This window comes from Lasioglossum baleicum, unplaced genomic scaffold (genome assembly GCF_051020765.1).
Source record: "Lasioglossum baleicum unplaced genomic scaffold, iyLasBale1 scaffold0030, whole genome shotgun sequence".
NCBI classification, from domain to species: domain Eukaryota; kingdom Metazoa; phylum Arthropoda; class Insecta; order Hymenoptera; family Halictidae; genus Lasioglossum; species Lasioglossum baleicum.
In genome coordinates, this window is record NW_027469090.1 from 1,123,806 (window position 1) to 1,132,649 (window position 8,844).

The following is an 8,844-nucleotide window of genomic DNA, read 5'->3' on the forward strand; positions in this document are numbered from 1 at the left end:
GGGCCGGAAAGAAAATAACTGATTCAAACCTTCAAATTTAACGCCAACTTCGTGATGCTGACTTCGCATCGGTGGCGAGTGCCGCCACAGTCGCCGCGTTTACTCTCCCTTGATAGTTGAGCGAATCGACTTGTAACTTCGAGGTTACGAATCCGACTCTACGTTTGGGTTTACATTTTACATTAATTTTAAAGGGGGAGGGGGGTTGGGGGGGAAGATGGCGATGACAGACCAATCGCGCGCCTCCCCGCCACCATCGTCGCTACCGACGACCTCGACCTCGAGCCGAGCCGAGCCGAGCGGGGCCGAAGGCCCGATGGGCTCCCGGAAAATTCGGAAAGGCAATATACCTTTAATTCCCAGTTGGCCGTAACTTTTTCGGTGACGTCAAATTAGTGAAAAATCAATGTTTCTTTGTCGCCGTATAGCTCGAGAACGGGTCGACGGGTGCGGGCGAGAGTAGGCTCGTCGGACGGAGGACGCGGAGACAAAGGTTTACCGCGCGAAAAATTCGCGAAGATCCGCGAAAAAGTTTTTACGAGTGCATCGGTAACGCGCGTCGACCTCGGCGGAGGATAACTTAACGACCACCACCGGCAGTAGTCGGTAACGCTCGGAAGGTATAAGCTGCCGCGTTAAAAATGAAACCCGAATTTCGGCGCTTCCACGGTTCAGGGCTGAAAAGGGCCGGAAAGAAAATAACTGATTCAAACGTTCGAATTTAACGCCAACTTCGTGATGCCGACTTCGCATCGGTGGCGAGTGCCGCCACAGTCGCCGCGTTTACTCTCCCTCGATAGTTGAGCGAGTTGACTTGTAACTTCGAGGTTACGAATCCGACTCTACGTTTAGGTTTACATTTTCCATTAATTTTAAAGGGAGGGGGGTTTGGGGGGAGGATGGCGATGACAGACCAATCGCGCGCCTCCCCGCCACCATCGTCGCTACCGACGACCTCGACCTCGAGCCGAGCCGAGCCGAGCGGGGCCGAAGGCCCGATGGGCTCCCGGAAAATTCGGAAAGGCAATATACCTTTAATTCCCAGTTGGCCGTAACTTTTTCGGTGACGTCAAATTAGTGAAAAATCAATGTTTCTTTGTCGCCGTATAGCTCGAGAACGGGTCGACGGGTGCGGGCGAGAGTAGGCTCGTCGGACGGAGGACGCGGAGACAAAGGTTTACCGCGCGAAAAATTCGCGAAAATTCGCGAAAAAGTTTTTACGAGTGCATCGGTAACGCGCGTCGACCTCGGCGGAGGATAACTTACCGACCACCACCGGCAGTAGTCGGTAACGCTCGGGAGGTATAAGCTGCCGCGTTAAAAATGAAACCCGAATTTCGGCGCTTCCACGGTTCAGGGCTGAAAAGGGCCGGAAAGAAAATAACTGATTCAAACGTTCAAATTTAACGCCAACTTCGTGATGCTGACTTCGCATCGGTGGCGAGTGCCGCCACAGTCGCCGCGTTTACTCTCCCTTGATAGTTGAGCGAATCGACTTGTAACTTCGAGGTTACGAATCCGACTCTACGTTTGGGTTTACATTTTCCATTAATTTTAAAGGGGGAGGGGGGTTGGGGGGGAAGATGGCGATGACAGACCAATCGCGCGCCTCCCCGCCACCATCGTCGCTACCGACGACCTCGACCTCGAGCCGAGCCGAGCCGAGCGGGGCCGAAGGCCCGATGGGCTCCCGGAAAATTCGGAAAGGCAATATACCTTTAATTCCCAGTTGGCCGTAACTTTTTCGGTGACGTCAAATTAGTGAAAAATCAATGTTTCTTTGTCGCCGTACAGCTCGAGAACGGGTCGACGGGTGCGGGCGAGAGTAGGCTCGTCGGACGGAGGACGCGGAGACAAAGGTTTACCGCGCGAAAAATTCGCGAAGATTCGCGAAAAAGTTTTTACGAGTGCATCGGTAACGCGCGTCGACCTCGGCGGAGGATAACTTAACGACCACCACCGGCAGTAGTCGGTAACGCTCGGGAGGTATAAGCTGCCGCGTTAAAAATGAAACCCGAATTTCGGCGCTTCCACGGTTCAGGGCTGAAAAGGGCCGGAAAGAAAATAACTGATTCAAACGTTCAAATTTAACGCCAACTTCGTGATGCTGACTTCGCATCGGTGGCGAGTGCCGCCACAGTCGCCGCGTTTACTCTCCCTTGATAGTTGAGCGAATCGACTTGTAACTTCGAGGTTACGAATCCGACTCTACGTTTGGGTTTACATTTTCCATTAATTTTAAAGGGGTAGGGGGGTTGGGGGGGAGGATGGCGATGACAGACCAATCGCGCGCCTCCCCGCCACCATCGTCGCTACCGACGACCTCGACCTCGAGCCGAGCCGAGCCGAGCGGGGCCGAAGGCCCGATGGGCTCCCGGAAAATTCGGAAAGGCAATATACCTTTAATTCCCAGTTGGCCGTAACTTTTTCGGTGACGTCAAATTAGTGAAAAATCAATGTTTCTTTGTCGCCGTATAGCTCGAGAACGGGTCGACGGGTGCGGGCGAGAGTAGGCTCGTCGGACGGAGCACGCGGAGACGAAGGTTTACCGCGCGAACAATTCGCGAAAATTTGCGAAAAATTTTTTACGTGTGCATCGGTAACGCGCGTCGACCTCGGCGGAGGATAACTTACCGACCACCACCGGCAGTAGTCGGTAACGCTCGGGAGGTATAAGCTGCCGCGTTAAAAATGAAACCCGAATTTCGGCGCTTCCACGGTTCAGGGCTGAAAAGGGTCGGAAAGAAAATAACTGAATCAAACGTTCGAATTTAACGCCAACTTCGTGATGCTGACTTCGCATCGGTGGCGAGTGCCGCCACAGTCGCCGCGTTTACTCTCCCTTGATAGTTGAGCGAATCGACTTGTAACTTCGAGGTTACGAATCCGACTCTACGTTTGGGTTTACATTTTCCATTAATTTTAAAGGGGGAGGGGGATTGGGGGGGATGGCGATGACACACCAATTGCGCACCTCACCGCCACCATCGTCGATACCGACGACCTCGACCTCGAGCCGAGCCGAGCCGAGCGGGGCCGAAGGCCCGACGGGCTCCCGGAAAATTCGGAAAGGCAATATACCTTTAATTCCCAGTTGGCCGTAACTTTTTGGTGACGTCAAATTAGTGAAAAATCAAAGTTTCTTTGTCGCCGTATAGCTCGAGAACGGGTCGACGGGTGCGGGCGAAAGTAGGCTCGTCGGACGGAGGACGCGGAGACAAAGGTTTACCGCGCGAAAAATTCGCGAAAATTCGCGAAAAAGTTTTTACGAGTGCATCGGTAACGCGCGTCGACCTCGGCGGAGGATAACTTAACGACCACCACCGGCAGTAGTCGGTAACGCTCGGGAGGTATAAGCTGCCGCGTTAAAAATGAAACCCGAATTTCGGCGCTTCCACGGTTCAGGGCCGAAAAGGGCCGGAAAGAAAATAACTGATTCAAACGTTCGAATTTAACGCCAACTTCGTGATGCTGACTTCGCATCGGTGGCGAGTGCCGCCACAGTCGCCGCGTTTACTCTCCCTCGATAGTTGAGCGAGTTGACTTGTAACTTCGAGGTTACGAATCCGACTCTACGTTTAGGTTTACATTTTCCATTAATTTTAAAGGGAGGGGGGTTTGGGGGGAGGATGGCGATGACAGACCAATCGCGCGCCTCCCCGCCACCATCGTCGCTACCGACGACCTCGACCTCGAGCCGAGCCGAGCCGAGCGGGGCCGAAGGCCCGATGGGCTCCCGGAAAATTCGGAAAGGCAATATACCTTTAATTCCCACTTGGCCGTAACTTTTTGGTGACGTCAAATTAGTGAAAAATCAAAGTTTCTTTGTCGCCGTATAGCTCGAGAACGGGTCGACGGGTGCGGGCGAGAGTAGGCTCGTCGGACGGAGGACGCGGAGACAAAGGTTTACCGCGCGCAAAAATTCGCGAAGATTCGCGAAAAAGTTTTTACGAGTGCATCGGTAACGCGAATCGACCTCGGCGGAGGATAACTTACCGACCACCACCGGCAGTAGTCGGTAACGCTCGGGAGGTATAAGCTGCCGCGTTAAAAATGAAACCCGAATTTCGGCGCTTCCACGGTTCAGGGATGAAAAGGGCCGGAAAGAAAATAACTGATTCAAACGTTCAAATTTAACGCCAACTTCGTGATGCTGACTTCGCATCGGTGGCGAGTGCCGCCACAGTCGCCGCGTTTACTCTCCCTCGATAGTTGAGCGAGTTGACTTGTAACTTCGAGGTTACGAATCCGACTCTACGTTTAGGTTTACATTTTCCATTAATTTTAAAGGGAGGGGGGTTTGGGGGGAGGATGGCGATGACAGACCAATCGCGCGCCTCCCCGCCACCATCGTCGCTACCGACGACCTCGACCTCGAGCCGAGCCGAGCCGAGCGGGGCCGAAGGCCCGATGGGCTCCCGGAAAATTCGGAAAGGCAATATACCATTAATTCCCAGTTGGCCGTAACTTTTTCGGTGACGTCAAATTAGTGAAAAATCAATGTTTCTTTGTCGCCGTATAGCTCGAGAACGGGTCGACGGGTGCGGGCGAGAGTAGGCTCGTCGGACGGAGGACGCGGAGACAAAGGTTTACCGCGCGAAAAATTCGCGAATATTCGCGAAAAAGTTTTTACGAGTGCATCGGTAACGCGCGTCGACCTCGGCGGAGGATAACTTACCGACCACCACCGGCAGTAGTCGGTAACGCTCGGGAGGTATAAGCTGCCGCGTTAAAAATGAAACCCGAATTTCGGCGCTTCCACGGTTCAGGGCTGAAAAGGGCCGGAAAGAAAATAACTGATTCAAACCTTCAAATTTAACGCCAACTTCGTGATGCTGACTTCGCATCGGTGGCGAGTGCCGCCACAGTCGCCGCGTTTACTCTCCCTTGATAGTTGAGCGAATCGACTTGTAACTTCGAGGTTACGAATCCGACTCTACGTTTGGGTTTACATTTTACATTAATTTTAAAGGGGGAGGGGGGTTGGGGGGGAAGATGGCGATGACAGACCAATCGCGCGCCTCCCCGCCACCATCGTCGCTACCGACGACCTCGACCTCGAGCCGAGCCGAGCCGAGCGGGGCCGAAGGCCCGATGGGCTCCCGGAAAATTCGGAAAGGCAATATACCTTTAATTCCCAGTTGGCCGTAACTTTTTCGGTGACGTCAAATTAGTGAAAAATCAATGTTTCTTTGTCGCCGTATAGCTCGAGAACGGGTCGACGGGTGCGGGCGAGAGTAGGCTCGTCGGACGGAGGACGCGGAGACAAAGGTTTACCGCGCGAAAAATTCGCGAAGATCCGCGAAAAAGTTTTTACGAGTGCATCGGTAACGCGCGTCGACCTCGGCGGAGGATAACTTAACGACCACCACCGGCAGTAGTCGGTAACGCTCGGAAGGTATAAGCTGCCGCGTTAAAAATGAAACCCGAATTTCGGCGCTTCCACGGTTCAGGGCTGAAAAGGGCCGGAAAGAAAATAACTGATTCAAACGTTCGAATTTAACGCCAACTTCGTGATGCCGACTTCGCATCGGTGGCGAGTGCCGCCACAGTCGCCGCGTTTACTCTCCCTCGATAGTTGAGCGAATCGACTTGTAACTTCGAGGTTACGAATCCGACTCTACGTTTAGGTTTACATTTTCCATTAATTTTAAAGGGAGGGGGGTTTGGGGGGAGGATGGCGATGACAGACCAATCGCGCGCCTCCCCGCCACCATCGTCGCTACCGACGACCTCGACCTCGAGCCGAGCCGAGCCGAGCGGGGCCGAAGGCCCGATGGGCTCCCGGAAAATTCGGAAAGGCAATATACCTTTAATTCCCAGTTGGCCGTAACTTTTTCGGTGACGTCAAATTAGTGAAAAATCAATGTTTCTTTGTCGCCGTACAGCTCGAGAACGGGTCGACGGGTGCGGGCGAGAGTAGGCTCGTCGGACGGAGGACGCGGAGACAAAGGTTTACCGCGCGAAAAATTCGCGAAGATTCGCGAAAAAGTTTTTACGAGTGCATCGGTAACGCGCGTCGACCTCGGCGGAGGATAACTTAACGACCACCACCGGCAGTAGTCGGTAACGCTCGGGAGGTATAAGCTGCCGCGTTAAAAATGAAACCCGAATTTCGGCGCTTCCACGGTTCAGGGCTGAAAAGGGCCGGAAAGAAAATAACTGATTCAAACGTTCAAATTTAACGCCAACTTCGTGATGCTGACTTCGCATCGGTGGCGAGTGCCGCCACAGTCGCCGCGTTTACTCTCCCTTGATAGTTGAGCGAATCGACTTGTAACTTCGAGGTTACGAATCCGACTCTACGTTTGGGTTTACATTTTCCATTAATTTTAAAGGGGTAGGGGGGTTGGGGGGGAGGATGGCGATGACAGACCAATCGCGCGCCTCCCCGCCACCATCGTCGCTACCGACGACCTCGACCTCGAGCCGAGCCGAGCCGAGCGGGGCCGAAGGCCCGATGGGCTCCCGGAAAATTCGGAAAGGCAATATACCTTTAATTCCCAGTTGGCCGTAACTTTTTCGGTGACGTCAAATTAGTGAAAAATCAATGTTTCTTTGTCGCCGTATAGCTCGAGAACGGGTCGACGGGTGCGGGCGAGAGTAGGCTCGTCGGACGGAGCACGCGGAGACGAAGGTTTACCGCGCGAACAATTCGCGAAAATTTGCGAAAAATTTTTTACGTGTGCATCGGTAACGCGCGTCGACCTCGGCGGAGGATAACTTACCGACCACCACCGGCAGTAGTCGGTAACGCTCGGGAGGTATAAGCTGCCGCGTTAAAAATGAAACCCGAATTTCGGCGCTTCCACGGTTCAGGGCTGAAAAGGGTCGGAAAGAAAATAACTGAATCAAACGTTCGAATTTAACGCCAACTTCGTGATGCTGACTTCGCATCGGTGGCGAGTGCCGCCACAGTCGCCGCGTTTACTCTCCCTTGATAGTTGAGCGAATCGACTTGTAACTTCGAGGTTACGAATCCGACTCTACGTTTGGGTTTACATTTTCCATTAATTTTAAAGGGGGAGGGGGATTGGGGGGGATGGCGATGACACACCAATTGCGCACCTCACCGCCACCATCGTCGATACCGACGACCTCGACCTCGAGCCGAGCCGAGCCGAGCGGGGCCGAAGGCCCGACGGGCTCCCGGAAAATTCGGAAAGGCAATATACCTTTAATTCCCAGTTGGCCGTAACTTTTTGGTGACGTCAAATTAGTGAAAAATCAAAGTTTCTTTGTCGCCGTATAGCTCGAGAACGGGTCGACGGGTGCGGGCGAAAGTAGGCTCGTCGGACGGAGGACGCGGAGACAAAGGTTTACCGCGCGAAAAATTCGCGAAAATTCGCGAAAAAGTTTTTACGAGTGCATCGGTAACGCGCGTCGACCTCGGCGGAGGATAACTTAACGACCACCACCGGCAGTAGTCGGTAACGCTCGGGAGGTATAAGCTGCCGCGTTAAAAATGAAACCCGAATTTCGGCGCTTCCACGGTTCAGGGCCGAAAAGGGCCGGAAAGAAAATAACTGATTCAAACGTTCGAATTTAACGCCAACTTCGTGATGCTGACTTCGCATCGGTGGCGAGTGCCGCCACAGTCGCCGCGTTTACTCTCCCTCGATAGTTGAGCGAGTTGACTTGTAACTTCGAGGTTACGAATCCGACTCTACGTTTAGGTTTACATTTTCCATTAATTTTAAAGGGAGGGGGGTTTGGGGGGAGGATGGCGATGACAGACCAATCGCGCGCCTCCCCGCCACCATCGTCGCTACCGACGACCTCGACCTCGAGCCGAGCCGAGCCGAGCGGGGCCGAAGGCCCGATGGGCTCCCGGAAAATTCGGAAAGGCAATATACCTTTAATTCCCAGTTGACCGTAACTTTTTCGGTGACGTCAAATTAGTGAAAAATCAATGTTTCTTTGTCGCCGTACAGCTCGAGAACGGGTCGACGGGTGCGGGCGAGAGTAGGCTCGTCGGACGGAGGACCCGGAGACAAAGGTTTACCGCGCGAAAAATTCGCGAAAATTCGCGAAAAAGTTTTTACGAGTGCATCGGTAACGCGCGTCGACCTCGGCGGAGGATAACTTAACGACCACCACCGGCAGTAGTCGGTAACGCTCGGGAGGTATAAGCTGCCGCGTTAAAAATGAAACCCGAATTTCGGCGCTTCCACGGTTCAGGGCCGAAAAGGGCCGGAAAGAAAATAACTGATTCAAACGTTCGAATTTAACGCCAACTTCGTGATGCTGACTTCGCATCGGTGGCGAGTGCCGCCACAGTCGCCCCGTTTACTCTCCCTTGATAGTTGAGCGAATCGACTTGTAACTTCGAGGTTACGAATCCGACTCTACGTTTGGGTTTACATTTTCCATTAATTTTAAAGGGGGAGGGGGGGTTGGGGGGGATGGCGATGACACACCAATTGCGCATCTCCCCGCCACCATCGTCGCTACCGACGACCTCAACCTCGAGCCGAGCGGGGCCGAAGGCCCGATGGGCTCCCGGAAAATTCGGAAAGGCAATATACCTTTAATTCGCAGTTGGCCGTAACTTTTTCGGTGACGTCAAATTAGTGAAAAATCAATGTTTCTTTGTCGCCGTATAGCTCGAGAACGGGTCGACGGGTGCGGGCGAGAGTAGGCTCGTCGGACGGAGGACGCGGAGACAAAGGTTTACCGCGCGAAAAATTCGCGAAGATTCGCGAAAAAGTTTTTACGAGTGCATCGGTAACGCGCGTCGACCTCGGCGGAGGATAACTTAACGACCACCACCGGCAGTAGTCGGTAACGCTCGGGAGGTATAAGCTGCCGCGTTAAAAATGAAACCCGAATTTCGGCGCTTCC